The sequence below is a fragment of the Tachyglossus aculeatus genome, chromosome 23, assembly GCF_015852505.1.
Source record: "Tachyglossus aculeatus isolate mTacAcu1 chromosome 23, mTacAcu1.pri, whole genome shotgun sequence".
NCBI classification, from domain to species: Eukaryota; Metazoa; Chordata; class Mammalia; order Monotremata; family Tachyglossidae; genus Tachyglossus; species Tachyglossus aculeatus.
In genome coordinates this window covers 5,547,537-5,573,901 of record NC_052088.1, presented here as the reverse complement: position 1 = coordinate 5,573,901, position 26,365 = coordinate 5,547,537, and the positions used below count along the sequence as shown (strand labels likewise).

At 43.4% G+C, this 26,365-nt stretch overlaps 1 protein-coding gene and 1 non-coding gene across 6 annotated transcripts in view; one reads left to right on the top strand and one right to left on the bottom strand.

Moving 5' to 3' along the window:
- Positions 1–26,365, top strand: part of GPHN (gephyrin) — a 720,134-nt gene that overhangs the window by 337,135 nt on the left and 356,634 nt on the right. The gene's annotated exons all lie outside the window — the stretch shown is intronic.
- LOC119944994 lies at positions 13,497–13,634 on the bottom strand. The gene has a single exon (XR_005456130.1). It is a non-coding gene; the product is annotated as a small nucleolar RNA SNORA7 (small nucleolar RNA).

Genomic DNA, 26,365 nt, shown 5'->3' with positions numbered 1-26,365 from the left:
GCAGAATTATAGACTGCTGAGTGACAGGTAGGCCTGTGTAGCGGGAGGCCAAAGACACCTGACATTTGGCAAAAATACATTGCCTGGTGAAAGTGTTTGAAAGATTCCACACCTCAAAAAGAAGTTGTTCAGTTTCATAATTATAGTAATGATGGTATTTGTTAAGCAGTTACTATGTGCCAAGCACTGGGGTAAGTACAAGGTAATCAGGGTGTCCCACATGGGGCTCACAGTCATAATCAGGGGAAGCAGCATGGCTCAGTGGAAAGAGCACGGGCTTTGAAGTCAGAGATCAGGGGTTCAAATCCCAGGCTCTGCCAATTGTCAGCTGTGTGACTTTGGGCAAGTCACTTAACTTCTCTGTGCCTCAGTTACCTCATCTGTAAAATGGGGATTAAGACTGCAAGCCCGCCCCCGCCGTGGGACAACCTGATCACCTTGTAACCTCCCCAGTGCTTAGAATGGTTGCACATAGTAAGCGCTTAATAAATGCCGTCATTATTATTATTATTATTAATCCCCACTTTACGGATGATATCTGAAGCACAGAGAAGTGAAGTGGCTTACCGAAGGTCACACAGCAGACAAGTGGCAGATGGATTTTTCCCCTCTCATAGCATAGATGGATGTGATTGCAAACCCACCCTGCCTCTGAAGTACACCAGAACCGGAGCACAAAGAGAATCAGACGTATTCTAATTTTGACTTTGATTTCAATAATTCTGTTGGCCCGGTAAAAATAGATGAAGATAGATCCGCTAAGGGACTGGGTTCTATTTAAATCTTTATTGATGATCTGAAAGAAGGAATTAAGTACATGCTCATCAAATTTACAGGTGATATTAAATTGAGAGGAGTCCCTGTCTTTGGAAGACAGGAATAGAATGCACAGTGACAAAGACAAATGGATAAGCAAGCCTACAAAACCAAGGTGAAACTAAATAGAAACAAGAAAAAATTCACGTGGTACAACAGATAATCCAAAGTATGAGATTGTTCTTCAGGGCTTTCTACAAGCTTTTTCCATAAGCTTGCTGTGGACAGGGAACGTGTCTCCAAACTCTGTTGTATCATACAATCCCAAGCGCTTAGTGCAGTGCTCTGCACATAGTAAGTACACGATAAATGCCATCGATTGGATGATACCGTCAGCCCCCTTTAATTGCTATGTCCTGGCTCTCACCCTTCCCGCCTCCCAAACCTACCTACTAATTGTACTGTGTTCTTGACTCCTGTACCTCTGGTGACTTCATGTTCAATGGGTAAATTTAATTACCTGGTTACCTGGAAGCTGAATTTTAAGTACTTGCAAATTGAGTGCATTGGTTTCCTGAGTGGTTGTCGGGCACTTCAGCTAAGGAATCAGAGTATCTGGCTTCTTTTTGTCTTCCTACACACCTCATGTGATAGAACCTGTACTATTTCAATTGTTTTCAGATCACCCCCCACTGAAGCAATTGTAACCGTGCAATTTTTTTTGAGAGCACAGAGGTTTGCAGGGTTTCAAGTACCTCGTTTCGGAAGAAATATCTGTTCTTTCTTTTGGTCAGACATTTATTAGAGTAGTGGGTTGAGCTGAGTTCAACAGTACAGGATGTAGAGAATCTGAGACAGAACAAAAAGCAATAATATGATAGAAAGGATGGAAAGTAGGTCCAAAGAACACAGGCTAAAGAAAATGGAACTATTTCATCTAGAGGGGAAAAGATTAAGGGATGGGTGAATTATTTAATTGAAGTCCTTGAAGGATTTATATGGGGAGGATACTATCCCTGGTGCCTACTAAGAACCAAACAGCACGGTCTAGTGGATATAACATGGGCCTGGGCGTCAGAAGGGCTTGGGTTCTAATCCCAACTTTACCATTTGACTACTGATAGGCCTTGGGCAAGTCATGTCAGTACTCTGGGCCTGTTTGTGAGCTCCATGCCCACATGGAGCTTGGGACATGGACTGTGTTCAACTTGATTAGCTTGTATCTACCCCAGCTCTTAGCACAGTCCCTGGGACTATACTTCACGCTGCTACCCAGATCATCTTTGTGCAGAAACACTCTGGGCATGTTACTCCCCTCCTCAAAAATCTCCAGTGGCGACCAGTCAACCTACACATCAGGCAAAGACTCCTCACTCTCGGCTTCAAGGCTGTCCATCATTTCGCCCCCTCCTACCTCACCTCCCTTCTTTCCTTCTCCAGCCCAGCCTGCACCCTCTGCTCCTCTGCTGCTAACCTCCTCACTGGGCCTCGTTCTTGCCTGTCCTGCCGTCGACCCCTGGCCCACATCCTCCCCCTGGCCTGGAATGCCCTCCCTCCGCACATCCGCCAAGCTAGCTCTCTTTCTCCCTTCAAAGCCCTACTGAGAGCTCACCTCCTCCAGGAGGCCTTCCCAGACTGAGCCCCCTCCTTCCTCTCCCCCTCCCCATCCCCCCCACCCTACCTCCTTCCCCTCCCCACTGCACCTGTATATATGTTTGTACAGATTTATTACTCTGTTTTACTTGTACATATTTACTATTCTATTTTATTTTGTTAATATGTTTTGTTTTGTTGTCTGTCTCCCCCTTCTAGACTGTGAGCCCGTTGTTGGGTAGGGATCATCTCTATATGTTGCCAACTTGTACTTCCCAAGCACTTAATACAGTGCTCTGCACACAGTAAGCGCTCAATAAATGCGATTGAATGACAGAGTAAGAACTTAACCAATACCATAAAAAAGGAAGAAGAAATGGGTTCAAGTTAAAGCAAGAAGCTGCACAGCAACAGCAAAGAAGCTGCCTTCTGTGCCACATCCCTGTCTGCCTCTGCCAATGCAACCACTAAATGGGTACTTCCACGAAGTACTGTACTTGTTGGTTATCAAGGCTATAGGCTCCGGTAGTAGACATCACCAGAATTGGTTGGCTAAGCATTGGTTGGTAAAATCAAAGGTATACCTTCAGCAAAGGGGGCTGGGCATCCTTAAGGATAATTACTGACGCTCACCCCAGGAGTGGAAAGTGGTGGGAGGGCAAGCCTGAAGAAAGCCAAGTCTAGGAGAGTAAATCATTCATTCATTCAATCATATTTATTGAGCGCTTACTGTGTGCAGGGTACTGTACTAAGCACTTGGGAAGTACAAGTCGGCAACATATAGAGACGGTTCCTACCCAACAACGGGCTCACAGACTAGAAGGGGGAGACAGACAACAAAACATGTAGACAGGTGTCAAAATCGTCAAAACAAATACAATTATAGCTATATGCACATCATTAACAAAATAGAGTAGTAAATATAATAATAATAATGATGGCATTTGGTAAGCGCTTACTATGTGCAAAGCACTGTTCTAAGTGCTGGGGAGGATACAAGGTGATCAGGTTGTCCCACGTGGGGCTCACAGTTTTAATCCCCATTTGACAGATGAGGGAACTGAGGTCCAGAGAAGTTAACTCACTAGCCCAAAGTCACACAGCTGACAAATGGCGGAACCGGGATTATGTGTACAAGTAAAATCAAACCAAGGACCTTTAGGCATCCTTGAACTCTTCAACAATTTCTCCTCAAACCACCTTCCACAGTTGAAGATGAGATCCTACAAAGAACAGGTCATTTGCCAACATCTGTTCCTTGCTCTAACATTTAATTAAGTCATAATTGAAGTTGCAGTTCTGAAGAATAATATGCTTTTGGGCCTGATGGTGGATTGACTGAGTCTTAGAGAAGGGCGATCTGCTCATGTACCTGTACAAGCACTTTGTCGAAAGACTGAAGAAATCTCACGGGATTTCAAAGTGCAAGCATTATAACCACATTCAGAATGAACAAAGGGAAAGCTGACTGGAATTTTATGGAATTTTCATTCCCCTTCTTTCTGGCGAAGGTATTAGCCAGAATCTCCTTGGACTAGTTACTAATAATTAGAAGAAGGATGGTATTTGTTAAGCCTTACTGTGCCAGGCACTATAATAATAATAATAATAATAATAATAATAATAGCAGCAGCATTTATTAAGCACTTACTATGTGCAAAGCACAGTTGTAAGCGCTGGGGAGGTTGCAGAGTGATCAGGTTGTCCCACGGGAGGCTCACAGTCTTAATCCCCATTTTACAGATGAGGTAATTTAGGCACAGAGAAGTTGTGACTTCCCCAAAGTCACACAGCTGACAATTGGCAGAGCTGGGATTTTGAACTCATGACCTCTGACTCCAAAGCCCATGCTCTTGCCACTGAGCCCCGCTGCTTCTCCTAAGCAGTGGGTTGGATACACGCAAATTGGGTTGGGCGCAGTCCCTGTCTCACATGGGGTTTACAGTCTTAATCTCCATTTTACAGATGAAGGAACTGAGGCACAGGGAAGTGACTTGCCCAAAGTCACAGAGCAGACAGGTGGCAGAGCAGGGATTAGAATCCCTTCTGACTCCCGAGCCTGGGCTCTTATGCAGTAGGCCCTAATGCGTCCCCAGAGGATATTACCAAAGAGGATTACCAAGCATTGATAGTAACAATAGTGATAATATTTGCTTTTAAGTGCCTGCTAAATGCCTGGCATTGAACCAAACACTGGAATAGATCGGTTATAGTCACTGGAACCACATGGGACTCTCAAATCTCAAATCATGTGGCTTAGTGGAAAGAACGTGTTCTTGGGAGTCAGAGGACGTGGTTTCTAATCCTGGCTCTGCCACTCGTCGGCTGTGTGAATTTGGTCAAACCGCTTAACTTCTTTGTGCCTCAGTTCCCTCATCTGTAAAATGGGGATTAAGACTGTGAGCCCCACATGGGACAACCTGATTACCTTGTATCTACCCCAGTGATTATAATGGTGCTTGGCACATAGCACCTAACAAATACCATGCAAAAGTAGGTAGAACCATCCAAACTGAGAAGAGCTGGCAAACTGAATCATTACCTAACTGTTTAATATGCGTTTACCAAACTATATTCATTCATTCATTCAATCGTATTTATAAGCGCTTACTGTGTGCAGAGCACTGTACCAAGGGCTTGGGAAGTACAAGTTGGCAACATATAGAGACGGTCCCTACCCAACAGCGGGCTCATAGTCTAGCAGGGGGAGACAGACAACAAAGCAAAACATATTAACAAAATAAAATAAATAGAATAAATATGTACAAATAAAATAGAGTGATAAATACCTACAAACATATATACAGGTGCTGTGGGGAGGGGAAGGAGGTAGGGCCTTGTTCAATTCCCATATTGATCCTGAATGAATTTATATGAATTTGCACTCCGCAAAACACATAAATGAACAGTGTTTGTACATATCCTACTGTTAATAGTGAAGCTGCTTGAACAATGTAAATAATTATAAATAATGTAAATAATCTCACATAATTTCATGAGATTTTACCATAAACCTGATACTTTTTTCAGTGCAGTGCAGTGTGAGTACTATGAAGACAAATTCTTTTGATTTTTGTGGGGAGGGGGATTTTCAATGGATGAGAATATTTGGATTTTTCTTTTCCATCTGAAATTGATTCGTGCCTTTAGAGTGAATATATTAAGCTGCTCAAAAGAAAGCTGCAGGTCACTGGGGATGACCTCATTGAACTTTGATAACTTATAGCATTATATATTTTAATTTTAAAACTACATTTTACCCATAAAAATGGGTCCATTATTGAATAGCGCTTAGTACAGTGCTCTGCACACTGAGTGCTCAATAAATACGATTTAATGAATAAATAAGCTTGTTGAAGAAAACCTAGTCACTGGAAAATAAGGTACATTTAATGTAACAAAGTGGTAGAGTAACATTTTATTGCTTCATTTATACTGTACTGAAATGACTCTTTCAGGTTGTTTTGTCCACAGCTAATCTGGATATCGGTGGATGAGACTGCCACCATCACTGAAATTATTATCTCTAGCCATCTTGCTTGGTTCCATTAAAAAACTCATGAGTTTTCTGTCAGGTTCCCAATGAGAACACAAACATAACTATAATTCTGTTAGATCTACTATGTCAGAGTGCTATGAGAAATGTATTATGTTGGGTAAAAGCAATAAGGAAGGTTTAAAAAAATGGGCACACTATTTGATTTAAACACAGCTTGTCAAATATTAGTTCCTTTATCTGCTTGTACTGTGTTGTATTAAAAATTAAAGTTCATTCTAGAAAAGGGAAGATAAAGTGTTCATTTACTGAATCCTTTTTTTAACTGGGAGGAATCAATCACTGTTCACGATTCTGATATTTCAGATAAAGACACAAATTTCCAGAGGAGATGGAGCAGATCAGATTAGGTTCTTTCTATTTTCTTAAAAATGAAGTTCTTTTTTTTTTTTGTCCATCTTGAGCGTAAACCAAAATACCGATAAAAGTATGACTCCCTCTACTTAGAATGTGAGCTTCAGGAGGGACAGGGATTTTGTCCAACCTAATTATCTTGTATCTATCCCAGCACTTAATACAGTGTTTGACATCCGGTAAGTGCTCAACAAGCCTGATTTGAAACAAAATTTAACTCATAGTGAAATCTCAGTGTAGTAAGAGGAGACAAGGGCTTTATTGTAATAGTATCATTATCAACAACAGTCCACCAGTAGTATTTATTGAGCTTTTGTTGTATGCAGAACTCTTAAGGCTCAGATGTGGGTCTCCTCCTATTCTCCATCTACACCCACTCTCTTGGAGAACTCATTCGCTGTCATAGCTTCAATGACCATCTGTCTTCAGACAATTCCCAAATCTAAATCACCAGCTATGATTTCTCTCTTTCTCTGTAGTCTCGCATTTCCTCCTGCCTTTAGGTCAACGCTACTTTGATGTTCTGCCGACACCTCAAACTTAACCTGTCTAAAACAGAACTCCTTATCTTCTGACCTAAACCTTGTCCACCCCTGACTTTCCCATCCCTGTAGACAGCACCACCATCCTCCCTGTCTGACAAGCCTGTAACCTTGGTGCTATCCTTGCCTCCTCTCTCTCATTCAACCCACGCATTCAGTCTGTCACCAAATCCTGTCAGTTCTACCTTCACTGCATTGCTAAAATCCACCCCTCCCTCTGTATCCAAAGTGCTACCACATTAATCTAAGCATTTATCATATCCTGCCGTCATTGCTACAATCAGCCTCCTTGCTGATCTCCCGGTCTCCTGTCTCTCCCCACTCCAGTCCATACTTTGCTCTGCTGCCAGGATCCTTTTTCTACAAAACCATTCAGTTCATGTTTTTCCACTCCTCAAGAACTTCCAATGGCTGCTCATCAACCTCCACCTCAAACAGAAACTCTTGACCATCGGCTCATATCCATAATTCATTTATTTATACTAGTGTCTGTATCTCTCTCTAGAATTTAAGCCCATTTTGCACAGGGAATGTGTATACCAACTCTGTATTGTACTCTTTCAAGGACTTAGTGCAGTGCTCTGTACACAGTAAACATGCAATAAATATGACTGACTGATGACTTAGAAAATTAAAGCATGGACTGGACAGGGAAGAGACAGGAAGCAGGGAGGTACATGAGGAGGCTGATGCAGTAGTTGCGTTGGGACATGATAAGCGCCCGAACCAGTATAATGGAGTGGATTCTGGAGATTGTGTTAAAGGAGAGGAGTTAGGGTTGCAGTTTTGAGTGATGGCAAGGATGGTGGTGTTGAGAGCAGTGAAGGGAAAGTGAGGTGATGCTGAGGATTTGGTAGGAAAGAGGATTTCAGTTTTGGACACTTTGAGCTCGAGGGGCTGGCGAGACAACTTGGAGACATACCGGAGGTAGGAGGAGATGTGATATTGCAGAAAAAGGGGTGAGGTCGCCCTAGTGTGATAGACTTGAGGGTCATCCACATAGAGGACTCTTACAGGGAATGGACTCCTTAAGGGGATGAGTGCAAATTGAGAATAGAACGGGGTCCAATAAAGTTTTTCGGGGGATCTTAGCAGTTAGGGAGTGGAAGGCAGAGGAAAAGCCTATAAAAAAGGCTGAGAAACTGGCCAGAGAGAACTGTCAGGGAAACCACAATGTCTGGGGCAGCTTAAGGGGACAAGGAGGATTAGGACAGAGTAGGGTCCGTTGGACTTGGCTGTAAGGGGGTTATTGGTGAGTTTAGAGAGTGTGTTCTTGGAGTGAGGGGGATGAAAACCTGATTGAATTGGATGAAGAAGAAAACTGGGAGTAAAGAAATGGTATTAGTTAAGCACTTACTATGTGCCAGGCACAGCTCTAAGCACTGGGGTAGATACAAGGTAAATGGGTTGGATACAGTCAATGTCCCATGTTGGGCTCACAGTCTTCATCCCCATTTTCCAGATAAGGGAACTGAGGCACAGAGAAGTTGAGTGACTTGCCTGAGGTCACACAGCAGATAAGTGGTAGAGCTGGGATTAGAACCCATGACCTTCTGATTCTCAGGCCCATGCTCTAGCCACTGGGCCTTGTTTCTTCTCAGGTAGAGGGTGTTTATGACCTGTTACAGGAGTTTGGGTAGGGATGGGAGCAGGGAAATAGGACGATAGCAGGAGGGAGATTGAGAAAGGACATTTTTAATATGGGGAAAACATTCATGTATTTGGAAGGAGAGAGGGAGTCTGAGAGTGAGAGGTTGAAAATAACTGTAAGGTGGGGCTGAGAGTTGGGGGGAAAATAATAATAATAATAATGTTGGTATTTGTTAAGCACTTACTATGTGCAAAGCACTGTTCTAAGCGCTGGGGTAGGTACAAGGTAATCAGGTTGTCCCACAAGGGGCTCACAGTCTTCATCCCCATTTTACAGATGAGGAAACTGAGGCCCAGAGAAGTGAAGTGACTTGCCCAACGTCACACAGCTGACAAGTGGTGGAGCCGGGATTTGAACCCACGACCTCTGACTCCAAAGCCCGTGCTCTTTCCACTGAGCCACGCTGCTTCCCCCCAGCCACACGCTTATAAGGGAGAGGGGATCAAGTCAGAGGGGGAGGATTTAGTCAACAGTCAGGAGACCTGTACTTCTACTGATTGTAACCACATTGTGTTAGCTTGTTTCCCTCGTTAGACTGAAAACTCCCTGAGGGCAGGGACCCTGCTAAATTAGTAGAATTTAATACTTTCCCACTGCCCTTCCTTTTTTCGGAAGAGGAAAAAAATGCTTTCGCATTCATTTCATCAGCTTCTTCTCAGAGATCTGTGAAATTCCCAGAGCTGCCTTTGAGCTTAGAACTTCTTTCATTGATGGAGTAAAAATCTGCCTAAGGCATTGCTTCAGATTTGATTAACAGAGAGAGATGAACCGCAGAAGGACTGTGCCAGAGGTTCTGAGTTGAGCTATGACTCCAGTAAATGCCTTTCTGGAATCCTTTAATAAAACCTGGAGCTTTGCTTCTAAGTGTTCCATGTGGGCCAGAGAATGGGAAACCTATCCGTTTTAAGGGAGCACTTGGATTTGCTCCCTTTTTTCACCATCCCTCAACCCCACTGAACTTGTGTACTTAACCGAAATTTATTTATTCATATTAATGTCTTGTGTCTCCATCTAGACTATAAGCTCGGGGTGGGCAGGGAATGTGTCTGCTAACCCTGTTATGCTCTCTTAAGTGCTTTGAACAGTGCTCTGCACACAGTGAGCTCTCAATAAATGCTGTTGATTGATTAATAGAAACACTGGAGTTGCCACTTGGATAGGGCCTTTCAACTACGAATGACTCTTTTAGAGATAATAAAAATTGTCTTCTTTTAGGGCTTAGGTTTGAACAGAGGAGATATTGAGATCATGGCACTGTGTTGGACATTAGAAGATCTGTTCTGATGTCTGTCTTCCCCCTTCTAGACTGTGAGCTCGTTGTGGGCAGGGAGTGTCTCTGTTGCTGAATTGTACTTCCCAAGTGCTTAATGCCAATGAATGAATGAATGAAGATCTTATCTTGCCTTGATATCAGATACTTAATTTTTGTCCGATCACAATTTTTTTATTTTTCTATTTACCATGGACTCTGGACTGTTATCTAAACTGGTTTGGTTTTCTGCTAGTTTTCTGCTAGTTACCTCCTTTCCCTCCCCACAGCACCCGTATATATGTTTGTACAGATTTATTACTCTATTTTACTTGTACATATCTACTATTCTATTTATTTTGTTAATGATGTGCATTTAGCTTTAATTCTATTTGTTCTGACGACTTGACACCTGTCTACATGTTTTGTTTTGTTGTCTGTTTCCCCCTTCTAGACTGTGAGCCCATTATTGGGTAGGGACCTTCTCTATATGTTGCCAACTTGTACTTCCCAAGTGCTTAGTACAGTGCTCTGCACACAGTAAGTGTTCAATAAATGCGATTGAATGAATGAAATCCCCCTAGAGACTGAAAACTCCTTCATCCCATCACCACCCAGGGACAGTGAGGCTCAGATTGCCCTGGCCCTAATTAATTCATTCATTCAGTTCATTCAGTCGTAGTTATTGAACGCTTACTTTGTGCAGAACACTGTACAAAGCACTTGGAAAGTACAGTTCAGCAACAGAGACGATCCCTGCCCAACAACGGTCTCGCAGTCTAGAAGGGGGGGAGACAGACATCAAAACAAGTAGACAGGCATCAATAGCATCCATATAAATAAATAAATTATAGATATATATGCATCATTAATAAAATAAATAGAATAATATGTACATATATACACAAGTGTTGTTGGGCAGGGGTTAGAGCAGAGGGAGCCAGTCGGGATGATGGGGAGCAGAGGAAAAGGGGGACTTAGTCTGGGAAGGCCTCCTGGAGGAGGTGATCTTTGGCATTGGCCATGAGGAGAGATTAGAAAGCGATGTATAAAATGTCAAAGATGGGGAAATAAGATTGAAGTATGTTCAGGGCTCCAGTAAAAAAGGTTTTTGGGGTGAACAATAGGCACTAAACTGAGGAAACTTTCACAACCATGCTTAGGTAAATTGTATTTGGTTTTGGCCTTTCTCCAAGTTCTGAATTGAGTGAAGGATGAAAGGTTTGCAAATGATGATTAATTCTCCCTGAGAGAGACTGACTGGTCTATTTAAAATCTGTTGACTTCAAAATCACCTGGATATTAAAAAAGCAGTTGGAATGTTTTAACTGCCTCCTAAATCACTTCTCCTCCTTTTTTGTATTCTGTGCCATGCAGGGTCTGTTGTAAACACAAACACTAATGCCACATTTCCACATTAAAAAGCAGCACAGAATCAAGAGGGAACTTTGTATTTTACCCAGAACCTGAAAACTTTACCCCTAGGAATTTAATATTCTGTAAAGGGCCACTGTAGTAACAAATATATTTTTCATAGTAAATTTGTTTAGCCACAACTAATCTTTCTTCATTTGCGAAGTGTGACCTGTTAGAAAGAGCATATCAGCCTGAGTCTCAAGAGACCTGTTCTCATCCCTGCTCCTCTGGTTGCCTGCAGCCTCAGTTTCTCATCTGTGAAATGAAGATTCATAACCTGTCTTTCTCCCCCTTTGATTCTACCCCAGCATTTAAAACAATGCTTGGCACATAGTAAGTGCGTAACAATTACCATAATAATAATAATTGTGAGCCCCTACTGGGGCAGAGTTGGTGTCCAGTCTGCTTGCATTATGTCTGCCTCAGTACTTAGTACAGCGCTCGGCACAGAGTTACTGCTTAACAATTACCACAGTGGGCATATGGGATGTGATGAGAATTTGAATCGGTATGATGGTAACCAGTAAAGCTGGAATAATGCAGAAAAACTTTGCATATGATAAAACCCAAATTCATGCAGTCATATTGGGCAGCTGAATATAGGGCATATCTGAATATTGGGCATAGCTGAATATTGGGCATATCTGGAATAAAGCAGTAACCATTTGATACAATTTATTTTCTGTATATCATCGTACTTTTAGAAACCCTCCCCATCCCCCCCGCGTTACCTCCTTCCCCTCCCCACAGCACCTGTATATATGTTTGTATGTATTTATTACTCTATTTATTTTATTTGTACATATTTATTCTATTATATTTTGTTAATATGTTTTGTTTTGTTGTCTGTCTCCCCCTTCTAGACTGTGAGCCCGCTGTTGGGTAGGGACTGTCTCTATACGTTGCCAACTTGCACTTCCCAAGTGCTTAGTACAGTGCTCTGCACACAGTAAACGCTCAATAAATATGATTGAATGAAAGTGTAGTGTTATCTACTTATGGAATGCTATTAAATAAAAAGAGACACATTCCAATTATGAAACTGGTAAGAACTCAGAGTAAGTTTTCAGTGGAAATTGGGGCAAGGTAAATATTGTTTCAGCCAACATTACTTGTGAGATGTTATTATGAGATATTATTTAGAGAAGCAGCATGGCTTAGCGGAAAGAGCATGGGTTTGGGAGTCAGAGATTGTGGGTTCTAATCTCAGCTCCACTGCTTGTCAGCTGTCTGACTTTGGACAAGTCACTTCTCTTTACCACAGTTACCTCATCTGTAAAATGGGGGATTAAGATTGTGAGCCCCACATGGGGCAAGCTGATTATCTTGTATATACCCCAGCACTTAGAACAGAGCTTGGCATTCATTCATTCATTCAATCGTATTTATTGAGTGCTTACTGTGTGCAGAGCACTGTACTAAGCACTTGGGAAGTACACGTTGGCAACATTTAGAGATGGTCCCTACCCAACAGCGGGCTCGCAGTCTAGAAGGGGGAGACAGACAACAAAACAAAACATATTAACAAAATAAAATAGAATAAATATGTACAAGTAAAATAAATAGAATAGTAAATATGTACAAACATATATACATACATACAGGTGCTGTGGGGAGGGGAAGGAGGTAAGGTGCGGGGGATGGGGAGAGGAAGGAGGGGGAGAGGAAGGAGGGGGCTCAGTCTGGGAAGGCCTCCTGGAAGAGGTGAGCTCTCAGTAGGGCTTTGAAGGGAGGAAGAGAGCTAGCTTGGCGGATGTTGGGAGGGAGGGCATTCCAGGCCAGGGGGAGGACGTGGGCCGGGGGTCGACGGCGGGACAGGCGAGAACGAGGCACAGTGAGGAGATTAGTGGCAGAGGAGCGGAGGGTGCGGGCTGGGCTGGAGAAGGAGAGAAGGGAGGTGAGGTAGGAGGGGGTGAGGTGATGGACAGCTGAGAAGCACTTAACAAATACCATAATTATTATTATAGCTATATATAATTCTGTTCTCTGTATACTTGCCCATCCCTTTCTTTTACACTTCTCTCCCATCCCCCTAAAAATTCCCAAATCCCAAAAAACTGTCACAGTAGATGGGTCACTATTGACCTAGAGAGACTTCAACACATGAATGTCTGAATTTAACTGGCTAAAGTCAATTCTCAATTGTGAATGATACTTGTCTTATGCCATCGCGTTGTTAACAGCCCGTAGCGACAGCACAGACACATCTCTCCCAGAACGCCCCGCTCTCCACCTGCAATCATTCTGATAGTTTATCCAGAGAGTTTTCTTCGTAAAAATATGGAAGTAGTTTATCATCGCCGCCTTCCGCGCGGTAAACTTGAATCTCCACCCTCCACTCTCTCCCATGCTGCTGCTGCCCAGCACGGGTGAGTTTTGACTTGTAGCAGATTGCCTTCCACTTGCTAGCCACTGCCCAAGCTAGGAATGGAATGGATAGGCCTCTGCTTCACTCTCCGTCCCATAGCCGAGACTGGTAGAGTACTGGAAACTCTCCAGGTGCAACCCTGAGAGGGAATGAATGATACCAGGGGCCTAAAATAATGTGAAAAATTGAAACCCACAGCTTCAAGTGATCCCTTTCCAGAGCCAAAGTAGCAAAATTGACAGCTTTAAATTTCAAATCTTCTCCCTGCACCTGTATATTTTTAGTAGATGTATTAACTAGCGAACCTCTCAGTTGAAACTTACCCCAAGTTCACGTTTCTTAAGAAATTTGGGAGAAACTACTGAGTTTAATTAACTGGTTTGAATAACGACCCTTTTTATTAGTGCAGATTTCACCCAGGTAATTTTTTGTCTGGGGTAATAGTAGGTAATAGTAGCCAGTTAAATTCAGACATTCATGTGTTGAAGTCTCTCTAGGTCAGTAGTGACCCATCTACTGTGACAGTTTTTTGGGATTTGGGAATTTTTAAGGGGATGGGAGAGAAGTGTAGAAGAAAAGGGATGGGCAAGTATAGAGAGAACAGAATAATAGGTGGGGTAATTACTAACAGTAATTGTTAAGCCCCTACTGTTTGCAAAGCACTGTTCTAAGCACTGGATCAGAGTTATATACTATCCTTAGCCCACTATGACTCCCAGTCTAAGTCTGAGTCTTGCTTTGGATTAAATTTTAAGATTAAACCCAGTGTTTCCATTCAGCGTGAATTGGCTAATGGTCAGTGGGTTGGAAATTATGAACAAGGGCTTTCTTGTACACCCAGAGATTCTTTGTGGTGTAGCACTTTAAGAAAAAATAAAGAGTAAATGGGGTGTGGAAAGATGAAGGCTGAGAGGTGACACGGAGTGGACGGGCCTGGCCCATCATAATTATTGTTCACCAAATCCCACCAAACCAGGGCTATTAGGGATCCACTACAGCTTGAAGTCAAATATTTTGAACTGATCGAAACAAAATGTCTTTTCCTAGCGAGAGTAAAATATGCAACTCATCACCCCCAGAAAGCTGTGCCACCCAAAATATCAGTCGCTCCACAAAGTGTTGAGGCGAATACCTCCACATGTACATGAGGTCCACAATGGAGGGAACAATTCAGGATATTTCAGGATGCATCCCTAGCCATTAGAATGAAGGTGACCATCACAGCATTCCTCCAACCCACTGTTAAAGACAAACATTGGGCTTAGTAGGCCACTGGCCTGAGCGGTGATTGAAGAATTAGCCACAGTCATCACATAATTATGTGATAATACACATCACATAACCACATAATTATGTGGTTTCTTTTCTATAAGAATTCTCTAATGCTGAATGACTTGTGAATTCTGAAGAATGGCCTCCACTCACTACTTTCATGAGATTCCCTGTCATGCACGTTTTTTGATGTGGAATATGTTCTGACCTTGGCCGGAAGCCTCCAAAACTAGGGTTGACAACCTTGTTTAGGTACTGACCCAGAGGAAAAGTTAAAAAAAAATTATCATAAACCGTGGAAAGTTTATGTGTTGTATGGTGTAGTGGAAGGACCTCAGGCCTGGGGGTCTGAGGGATCTGGGTTCGAATTCCACCTCCAGTGCTTGTCTGCTGTGTGACCTTAACTTGTTTTCTCTGTGCCTCAGTTACCCCATCTGTAAAGTGGGAGTTCAGCACTCATCCTCCCTCCTACTTTAACTGTGAGCTGTTTTCTACAGGGATTGTGTCCTGGTTATCTTGATTATCTTGTATCTATCTGATTATCTTGTATCCACCCCAGCACCTAGTACAGTTTTTCGTACATAGTAAGCGCTTAACAAGTACCATTGAAAAAAAAAATAAGATCAAGGAGATGGATATCGGGAGAGATTTAAGGAGGGGAAATTCTACTTCTATCTGCCACTCTGCAAACTTCTCCAAGCTTCGAGTAGCTCCTGTCTTGTTCGAAACTTTGAGGAAACAAGTATCTGTTTGACACCTGAAATAACCACAATGCTCCTGAGACCCCTCCACAAACAAACTACTACACCAATCTGGCCTTGATGACCTTATTTTCACTTATTTTTGTTTTGTAGGGAAAAAGTTGTCCACATAAATTGATATTAAACTTTGAACCTAGATTTATTTGAAGGGTTTCTTTCTTTGTATGATTTTTCTGATGTTCAGTAAGGTGGTGCTTGGTTGGAATGCTCATTCATTGCATTCGTTACATTTTCTCTGCAGTGTGAATCCTCTGATGTTGAGTAAGGGATGTGAGCGTTCGCAAAAGTCTTTCCCACATTCATCACATTGGTAGGGGTGGGGTGAGTGCTGTGATTTGAGCATAATTGGTCCGCTTTGAGAAAAACTGCAATTTTGTGCCTCCACACATACTCAAGTGCAAATGTACCTGTGGGAGATAATGGGGCCAAGTAGATTCAAATATACATAAATGGAAAAATAGGTCAGATGAGTTAGCCCTGAAAGCTGCACGAATGCTATATTTAGCATCCATACCCACCCTGCACCCTCCTAGTATCTACCCTCACTCTCCCCGGAACCCAAATATTTTCTACTTACCCACCCTGATTTGCAACTTCAATCATATTGCAACTTGCATGCAAGGGGGTTTGTGTTGGGTTCAGGTAAATTGTGGGGGTTGCAAGTCTTCCTGACAGGGTGGGCAGGGCAACTGCTTGTGTGCCCCCTTATCCAGTTATTCTCCCAGGGCATACCAATTGATCAATTGTATTTATTGAGCACCTACTGTGGACAGAGCACTGTACTAAACACTTGGGAGAGTACAATACAACCAAGATGGTAGACGTGTTCCCTGCCCACAACGATATGTTGTCCTGGTTTTCTCTCCTCGGGGCCGAGTGATCTGGGCCGCAGCAAGAAGCGATAGGCTGGGGAAGTGACTGCTTGTGGAAGGTGTTCCCTGCTCACAAGGCTTATGATTAATTGAGTAACAGCGTGGCCCAGTGGATATTTATTTATTTTACTTGTACATATCTATTCTATTTATTTTATTTTGTTAGTATGTTTGGTTTTGTTCTCTGTCTCCCCCTTTTAGACTGTGAGCCCACTGTTGGGTAGGGACTGTCTCTATATGTTGCCAATTTGTACTTCCCAACCACTTAGTACAGTGCTCTGCACACAGTAAGTGCTCAATAAATAGGATTGATGATGGTGATGATGATGATAGCGCCTGGGCCTGGGAATCAGGTGGACCTGCGTTCTAGCTCCACTTATCTGCTGTGTGCCCTTGGGCAATTTGCTTCACTTCTCCATTCCTCAGTTATCTCATCAGTAAAATGGGGATAAAGACTGTGAGCTCATGTGAGACAAGGACTGTGTCCAACTCAATTTGTTTGTATCCACCCCATTGCTTAGTAAAGTTCCTGGGTAAATGCTTAACAAATAGCACTATTATTATTATTATTGTTATGTATTGAGGGCTGATATTTTGACATCTAATTCTGTTCTCTTTATCCAAGTGCATAGTATAGTAGCTCAACAAGTGCTTTTGGTTGACTGGGGAAGAAGAAATAGAAGTAGCATAGCATAGTAAATAGAGCACAGGCCTTGGAGTGAGAAGGTCCTGGGTTCTAATCCTGGCTTCTCCATTCTGCTGTGTGACCTTGGGCAAGTCACTTCACTTCTCTGTGCCTCAGTTACCTCATCAGTAAAATGGTGATTGAGACTGTGAGTCCAACATGGGACAGGGACTGTGTCCACCCCAATTTGCTTGTATCCACCCCAGCGCTTAGAACATTGCCTGGCACATAGTAAGCACTTAACAAAAGTCAAAATAGTATTTATTATTATTATTAGAAGAGGGAAGAGGTGACTCTAGACAGTAAGCTCTTTGTGGGCAGGGACTTTATCTGTTTATGGTTATATTGTACTCTCCCAAGCACTTAGTACAGTGCTCTGCACATGGTAAGCGCTCAGTAAGTATGAGTGAATGTGAATCAGCTTCAGGATGGTCATGCTTATCTTGGGCGTGCAGACGGGGTCACAGTGACAGCTGCTTGTTGATTCATTTCCCACAGCAGTTCTTCCTCCCACCCAGCTCAGGCCTGGACCTGGGAACTAATTATCCGATCCAACTTTGCTGGCAGCCTTGGGTTGGGTTGGGCAGTACAATTTTAGGCAGGTCACTGGCCATTAAGGACCACCTGTGAACAAAATCCGATTGCCATGTTAGTCAGGGGTTCTTGTATGATGTAGTAATTTTAATGTGTGAACAGGAGCAAAAACAGATGAACCATGTCAAGTAGGGTGACCAGATTTGCTTACCTTATGTGAAAATTTAGAAAGGGAAATTAAGTTCATTCATTCATTTAATTGTATTTATTGAGCGCTTACTGTGTGTGGAGCACTGTATTAAGTGCTTGGGAGAGTACAGTACAACCAAAAACAGACCCATTCCCTGCCCACAATGAGTTTACAGTCTAGAGGGGAATAGGACTGTGTAATGGTCCTAAATTGTAGTGTTAGCCCCTCCTCTAGAGCTCACCTCCTCCAGGAGGCCTTCCCAGACTGAGCCCCTTCCTTCCTCTCCCCCTCATCCCCTTCTCCATCCCCCCATCTTACCTCCTTCCCTTCCCCATATCACCTGTTTATATGTATATATGTTTGTACATATTTGTTACTCTATTTAGTTTACTTGTACATATCTATTCTATTTATTTTATTTTGTTAGTATGTTTGGTTTTGTTCTCTGCCTCCCCCTTTTAGACTGTGAGCCCACTGTTGGGTAGGGACTGTCTCTATATGTTGCCAACTTGTACTTCCCAAGCGCTTAGTACAGTGCTCTGCACACTGTAAGCGCTCAGTAAATACGATTGATGATGATGATGATTTGCATTTAAACAGTGGGAATGTTATAGGTAAATCATCAGAAATTATTTTTAAGGGTGGGTTTGTGGCACTCTCCGTTGCAGAGCTTGAAACAGGGGGACGCTGTGTAGTGTTCATTCGTGCTCATGGCCTGAAAGATTTTTCAAGGTTTCACAGTTCTAAAAATGACTCAGACTTGAGCAGGAGGTTTCTGATCCCTTTAGGATCCGGCATTCAAAGACCTGAATTGTGCTCCGTGTAGAGGCCGTAAACTGTGGAAATAGTACAAAGAAAAATGCAAGTACACTTTTAACTGACTAAGGAAAAAAGTGAGCTCTGTAACATCTGTGGTTTTACAACTGAAGTCTCCTTTTCTTTGACTCTTTTTTTTTTTCCGCAAACCGACAATGAGAAAATTGATTCACGAGGATGTCTGTAGTAGTGTGAATTCTGACCAAAATGTCAGGCCCCGATACAACACAAGCTGAGCTCCAAAAAGCAGGCCCGATATCCAGCCAACTACTCTCTCTTCGAAGTGTTCTCCTTTATCCTTAGCCACTACTAATTGGAGTTCTGATTGAGGTTGAAATGCCAGGGAGAAGGCAGAGATCCACGTTTGTATCCTGTATATATGTATATATGTTTGTACATATTTATTACTCTATTTATTTATTTATTTATTTTACTTGTACATATCTATTCTATTTATTTTATTTTGTTAGTGTGTTTTGGTTTTGTTCTCTGTCTCCCCCTTTTAGACTGTGAGCCCACTGTTGGGTAGGGGCTGTCTCTATATGTTGCCAACTTGTACTTCCCAAGTGCTTAGTACAGTGCTCTGCACACAGTAAGCGCTCAATAAATGCAATTGATTGATTGATTGATGTTTGGGAGTGGAGAGCTACACCGACCTTATTAATTAGACTTGAATTTGAGTAGCTAAGAATTCTCTTTCATTGGGTTTTCAGAAGCATTTCATTGTGGGCAACTCTGTTATACTGTACTCCCCCAAGCGCTTAGTACAGTGCTCTGCACAAAGTAAGCGCTTAGTAAATACCATTGATTGGTTGATTTAACAGCGTGGCATAGTTAATTGAGCATGGGCCTGGCAGCCAGAGGGCATGGGTCCTAATCTTGGCTCCACCACATGTCTGCTGTGTGACCTTGGACAAGTCACTTAACTTCTCGGGCCTCAGTTGTCTCATCTGTAAAATGGGGATTAAGAGTGTGAGCCCCATGTGGGATAGGGACTATATCCAACCTGTTTAGCACATAAGCGCTTAACAAGTACCATTATTATTATTATTATTATTATTATGGAATATGTCAGCATCAGATAATACATATTTGTCCTTAAAACGCTGGGGTTTAAGCCCAGATCACCGAGAACTACAAAGTTCAAACCAGCATTGTCTGCACTGAACAAGCGTTGAAGTAATAGCCCGGAATTATCTTCTTCCAACTCAACTGAGTGTTCCCTGAACTACCCACCTTTACCGTGGATTTTGAGGTAAGAAGCTATTTAAGTCACTTCTTAATCTTCCTGCTGTCAACTTTACCCCTTTCAACTTGCCACTCCTGCGTATTCTTGTGGAATAATTTGGCATATGAGCCATCTGGATCTGTAGTGGTGCCATGCCATTGGAGGGTGGCAGAATGCCGTAGGGGTACTGTGCCAGTGCTGCCTTCTAGACTGTAAGCTCGTTGTGGGCAGGGAAGCAGCATGGTCTAATGGTTAGAGCACCAGCCTGGGAGACACAAGGACCTAGACTCCAAACCCAGCTCCACCATTTGTCTGCTGTGTGACCTCGGGCAAATCACTTCACTTCTCTGTGCCTCAGCTACCTCATCTGTAAAATGGGAGTTTAGGCTGTGCACGCTACGTGGGACAGGGACTGTGGCCAACCTGATCACTTGTACCTACTCCAGTGCTTAACAAATACCATTAAAAAGGGAATGTGTCCACCAGTTCTGCTATAGTGTTATATTGTAATGATGATGATGGTATTTATTAAGCGCTTACTATGTGCAAAGCACTGTTCTAAGCGCTGGGGAGGATACAAGGTGATCAGGATGTCCCACGTGGGGCTCACAGTCTTAATCCCCATTTTACAGATGAGGTAACTGAGGCACAGAAAAGTTAAGTGACTTGGCTGGAGTCACACAGCAGGCAAGTGGCGGAGCTGGGATTTGAACCCATGACCTCTGACTCCAAAACCTCTTTCAACTGAGCCGTGCTGCTTCTCTAGGAAATCATTAGTCTCTGGAGCAGGAATGCCTCGTTCCAGCTGGGGCTCGTACGCCACATACTGAGACCAAGTTTTTCCCAGAGTCAGTTATATCACACGGACCATGCAATTGGTCTATACCAGTTGGAGATTGGAGTCCTGTGGAGGAGCAATGGACAATAAAAATGAAGTATACGGGCTCATACACCTAAATTAATGCTCCACCCTGTTATACTTTAGTCAGTAGAGGTATTTACTTTTAGTATTTGACCTTTGCCAAAAAAGCAGTTGATGTAAACTTGTACTGCAAATGACTGCAAAAATCCAAAGCCAGCCAAATGAAAGAAAAAAAAAAATCCATAAAAGCTGTGTTCACTTCAGTGAGTCAAGGACAGAGGTCCTTTAAATTTCTAATAGCTAAAATCACCCTGATTTAGAGTGGAAAAACACTGAACTGAGGTAGTGTGAAAGGTAATAGAATCTTTTCTACATATTTTTAATGACTTAAGGTACCCCTCTGCTTGCCTAAAAGCAGAGGTGGATCTGGATGTCATCTTCAGATGTCTCCCCACCCTTTGATTCTAATTTCTGACCGGTATTAGGCATTTGAAGGGTAGGGAGTAGGGCAAGACCTCCCTCCCCTCCACCTTTATATTTGTTCTTTTCCTTTTGACCTCTAGCTCCCTATCGTGGCTTTGCCTGATGAAGTTACCTTCTTCTGAGGACGCGTGTTTCCTCTGTCATGCGTCCTGACTAACCTGGAGAGAAGTTTGTCAGGGTTCACTCTCTGGCTTTATCAATGTGGTCTCACAATTGAGAAGAGTGAGAGGAGGGTCTCACTAGAAAAGGGAAGATAAGTTCTCTTTGAACCAGTACCCAGGATTAAGCGGGTGGAGGTTGGTAAGCAGATGAAGCCTCCTCTCTCTGTTTTTTCTCCTTGGACTTCCAACACGTGAGGCTTCAGTGCATGGGTTCTTCCAGTGGCTGACTCAAAAAGAGGGGCTTTTGGGTGGGATCATGGTTGCCCCACACTGGCATCATGGCTGTTGGTGTGTAGGGACTAGTAATAATAATCATGGAATTTAAGTGCTTGCTAAGTGCTAGGGTGGATACAAGCAAATCAGGCTGGACACTGTCCCTGTCCTGCATGGAGCTCACAGTATTAATCCCCACTTTATAGATATGGTAACTGAGGCACAGGGAAATGAAGTGACTTGCCCAAGGCCACACAGCAGACAAGTGATGGATCTAGGATTAGAACCCATGACCCCCACAGCCATGCCCTGTCCACTACGCCTGCTGCATGACTTAGTGGATCACCTCCAAAGTCTGCTTCCTTCACTCCTGTGCATGAAGGTAACACAGCTGGCAAAATTCCAGATATTGGGTCCACTTCAAGGTCATCCTATTCTATTTTGACTCTGTCCTCTCCTCTGCACAGCAACGTTATTTCTCCATCCTTACTGACTCCCATCAGTTGCTCTCACCAGTTGTTTCATATGTTTAACTCTCTCCTTAGACTCCCTGCCCCCTCACTTTCTGTCTCTATGCAGATGATTCCCAAATCTACTTCTCCAGCCCTGATCTCTCTCCCCTGCAGTCTCGCATTTCCTCCTGCCTTCAGAAGATCTCTACTTGGATGTCCCGCTGACACCTCAAACTTAGCATGTCCAAAACTGAACTCCTTGTCTTCCCTCTCAAACCCTGTCCTCCCCGTGATTTTCCCAACATTGTAGACAGGATCACTATCCTCCCTGTCTCACAAGCTCATAACATTGTCATTATCTTCGACTCACCTCTCTCATTCAGTCTGCACACATTCAATCTGTCATCAAATCCTATCAGTGCAACCTTCACAATATCACTAAAATCTACCCTTTCCTCTCCATCCAAACCATTTATCCTGTCCCATCTGGATTGTTTTATCAGCCTTGTCTCTGAACTCTCTGCCTCCTGTCTCTCTCCACTCCAGTCCTTACTTTACTGTGCAGATCATTTTTCTCAAAAAAAAAAATTCAGTTTGTTTCCCCAGTCCTCAAGACCCTCCAGTGGTTGTCCATCCACCTCCACACCAAACAAAAGCTCCTTACTATCATCTTTAAAAAGCACTCAATCAATCTTGCCGCATTCTACCATACTGCTTTTCTGCTACAACCCAGCCCGCAAACTTCATCCCTCTAATGCCAACGTACTCAACGTACCCTGATACGAGATTGTCAGGCAGGGCACAGTCACCGTCCCGCCTGGGGCACGCAGCCTAAGGAGTAGAAGGTGGACAGACCCAGCAGAATTCCTGAAAGATATCTCTGGCCAACACGGGCAGGAAAGACCGCAGAGGCTGGATTATGGCACTACAATGTAACATGGCTACTATGCTGTGGTTACTTTGTTGTTAAAAAACCTCCATCTCGTCCGTCTCGCTGTTGACCTTTTGCCCACGTCTTGCCTCTGTCCTGGAATCCCTCCTCATATCTGACAATGACTCTCCCTCTCCCCACCCATGAAAGCCTTATTGAAGGCACATCTCTTCCAAGAGGCCTTCCCTGACTAAGCCCTCCTTTCCTCTTCTCCCAATTCCTTCTTCATCGCCCTGACATGCTCCCTTTATTCATCCCCCCCTCCCAGCCCCACAGCTCTTATGTACAGATCTGTAATTTATTTATTTACTTATATTAATGCATGTCTCCCCCTCTAGACTGTAACCTCGTTGTGGGCAAGGACTGTGTCTGTTTATTGTTACATTGTTACTCTCCCAAGAACTTAGTTCAATGCTTTGCATACAGTAAGCACTCAATAAATATGATTAAATGAGTGAATGAATGAATTGATGTGAAGCAGGCAGCCTTGGGAGGATTCCCAGGATGAGACCAAGTGCAGTTTTAGGGCTGAAATGCTAAGGGAGCTTATAGCACTCCTTTTTTTTCTTACTGGAGGAGAGGGATAAAGGATTTTTCGGGGAAGAGGAGTGACAATTTGGCAATTGAAAATGAATATAAAAATTCCACATTATTGCCTTTCTAGTAAATTTCGTCTCTGGGGATAATTATGATTTAGGTACATAGCAATCAATATTTCTCAGACTTTCCAAATGTTCTTTAAAAATTAAAAAGAACAGAGGCTAGATATCCAATATAAAAGCACCCTTAAATCATAGATTTAATTATCGCTCGGTTCAGCGGGGAAGCTTCCCTCCGGGCAATTTCTACAGAAAAACGGACCAACGAAGATGGGTCTTAATATGTTTTTCCAGGTCTCCCTCACTACTCACCAAGATGCTTTCATTTCAAGGGAATCATGAACAAGCAATTAATTTTTAATGACACTGGATGTCCAAATGTTTGATTATAGGTGATATGTCCTATCTGATTGGAGTGTATCTACCCCAGCGCCTGGCAGAGTTTCACTGCGGTGGTTGGCCTCTTTCCCAACCTGCAGTTCTCACTTCTGGGACAGCTGAAGTTGCTGGGACCAGGCTTTTCCAGGGAAGGATCAGGGAGGGAAATGGTGGTCCCGTCCCTGGTCTCTTCCATACCTCAGGGACATCTATTGAGCACTCTAGTAAGCGCTTGGCAGAGTACAGTAGTGTTAGTAGCTTTGATTCCTACCCTCGAGGTTCGCTGCCGACCTCTCTCCCATTTTCTGCCTCTGCCTTGGAATGCCCTCCCTCCTCATATCTGACAGTTACTCTCCCCACAATTCAAAGACTTACTGAAGGCACATCTCTTCCAAGAGGCCTTCTCCAACTAAGCCCTCCTTTACTCTTCTCCCACTCCCTTCTGTGTCGCCTTGACATGGTCCCTTTATTCATCACCCCTCCCAGCCCCACACCACTTATGCATATATCTGTAATCTACTAATTGATATTAATGTCCGTCTCCCCCACACCTAGCTCCTTGTGGGCAGGGAATGTGTCTGTTTAGTGCTGTACTCTCCCAAGTGCTGAGTACAGCGCTGTGCACATAGTAAGTGCTCAATAAGTATGATTGACTCAAGGATCCAGGTCAGTCTGTCCAGCTTTGACAGCCCCAGAGGCAGGGCTGAAAGCTAGGGAAGGTCCTGGTCATAGCAACAAAATAGGTTAAAAAAAAATATATGATAGCACTGGGGGGAAAAAAAAGGAAAGGCCATGAGAGGGGGATTGGGAGGGGTGGGTTTGGAACAGAGAGTGGAGGATACCACCTGGGAAATAAGGAGAAAAGGGAAAAAAAAGTAAAGCCACAGTCGGGCAGAAGGAAGAGAGGAAAATCTTAAGGAGCCAAGGGGAGGGTGAGATATGGGCAAGGTGGGAGAGATGGGCTGGGTGAGAGTGGACGACCCAGGGTGCTAGTGACAACATGAGAATTTTACTTCAAGTGGAGGTTTAGTCAACCAGGCTGTGTTGGAACCCCTTGTGAGAATATGCAGGAATGCTGGGGAGAAGAAAAATTCATTGAGTTAAGCTTCCTGGAGGAGGTGGGATTGCAGAATGACTTTAAAAAATGGGAAGGCTGGAGGATTTGAAGAGGGAAGAAGGATGGGAGCCAGGCTTCAGAGGCTGGAGAGTGAGGCACAGTGAGAAAGTGCCCACCGGAGGAATGAAGAGAATAGAAAGCGCATGGCCTATTAGAGCACAGGGCCGGGAGTCAGAAGGACCTGGGTTCTAATCCCGGCTCCTCCACTTGGCTGCTGGGTGACCTTGAATTGAACTTCCCTGGGCCTGTTACCTCACTTGTTAAATGTGGATTGAGATTGTGAGCCCTATGTGGGAAGGGTCTGTGTCCAAACTGATCAACTCGTATCTACCCCGGCGCTCAGTACAGTGACTGGAACATAGGGCTTAAAAAAATACGATTGATAGAAGAATAGAGTGACTGGGTAGAGGGGAGAGAGGTGATTGGGCAGCAGTGTCTGATATGAAGATGAATGAGTAAACACTGAAAGTTTTTGTCAAGTGAAGAGGTACTTGCAAAATGATGTTTTTAAAAAGGGATCTGAGCAACAGAGGGTATTACACGTTGTCTCATTATGTGGTCCTTGAAAATGTGGATATATCGGGAATGGCTATATCTTCGGGGATGTTCTCAAATAGATTTATCTGAAATTCATTAAGCCTTCTTCCAGAAGCCTAACAGGGCCTCAGCTATCTCATCTGTAAAATGGGGATTGAGAGTGAGAGACCCATATGGGACAGGGACTGTGTCCAACCTGAATGACTTGTATCTGCCAGGTATTTATTAGCGTAGTGGCTAAAGCCCGGCTTTGGGAATCAGAGGATGTGGGTTCTAATCCCTGCTCTGCCACTTGTCAGCTGTGTGACTTTGGGCAAGTCATTTAACTTCTCTGTGCCTCAGTTACCTCATCTGTAAAATGGGGTTTAAGACTGTGAGCCCCCTGTGGGACAACCTGATCACCTTGTAACCTCCCCAGCGCTTAGAACAGTGCTTTGCACATAGTAAGCGCTTAGTTAATGCCATCACCATCATCAGCTGTGTAACTTTGGGCAAGTCATTTAACTTCTCTGTGCCTCAGTTACCTCATCTGTAAAATGGGGATTAAGACTGTGAGCCTCCGTGGGACAACCTGATCACCTTGTAACCTCCCCAGTGCTTAGAACACTGCTTTGCATATAGAAAGCGCTTAATTAATGCCATCACCATCATCAGCTGTGTGACTTTGGGAAAGTCATTTAACTTCTCTGTGCCTCAGTCACCTCATCTGTAAAATGGAGATTAAGACTGTGAGCCTCACGTGGGACAACCTAATTACCTTGTAGTCTACCTCAGTGCTTAGAACAGTGC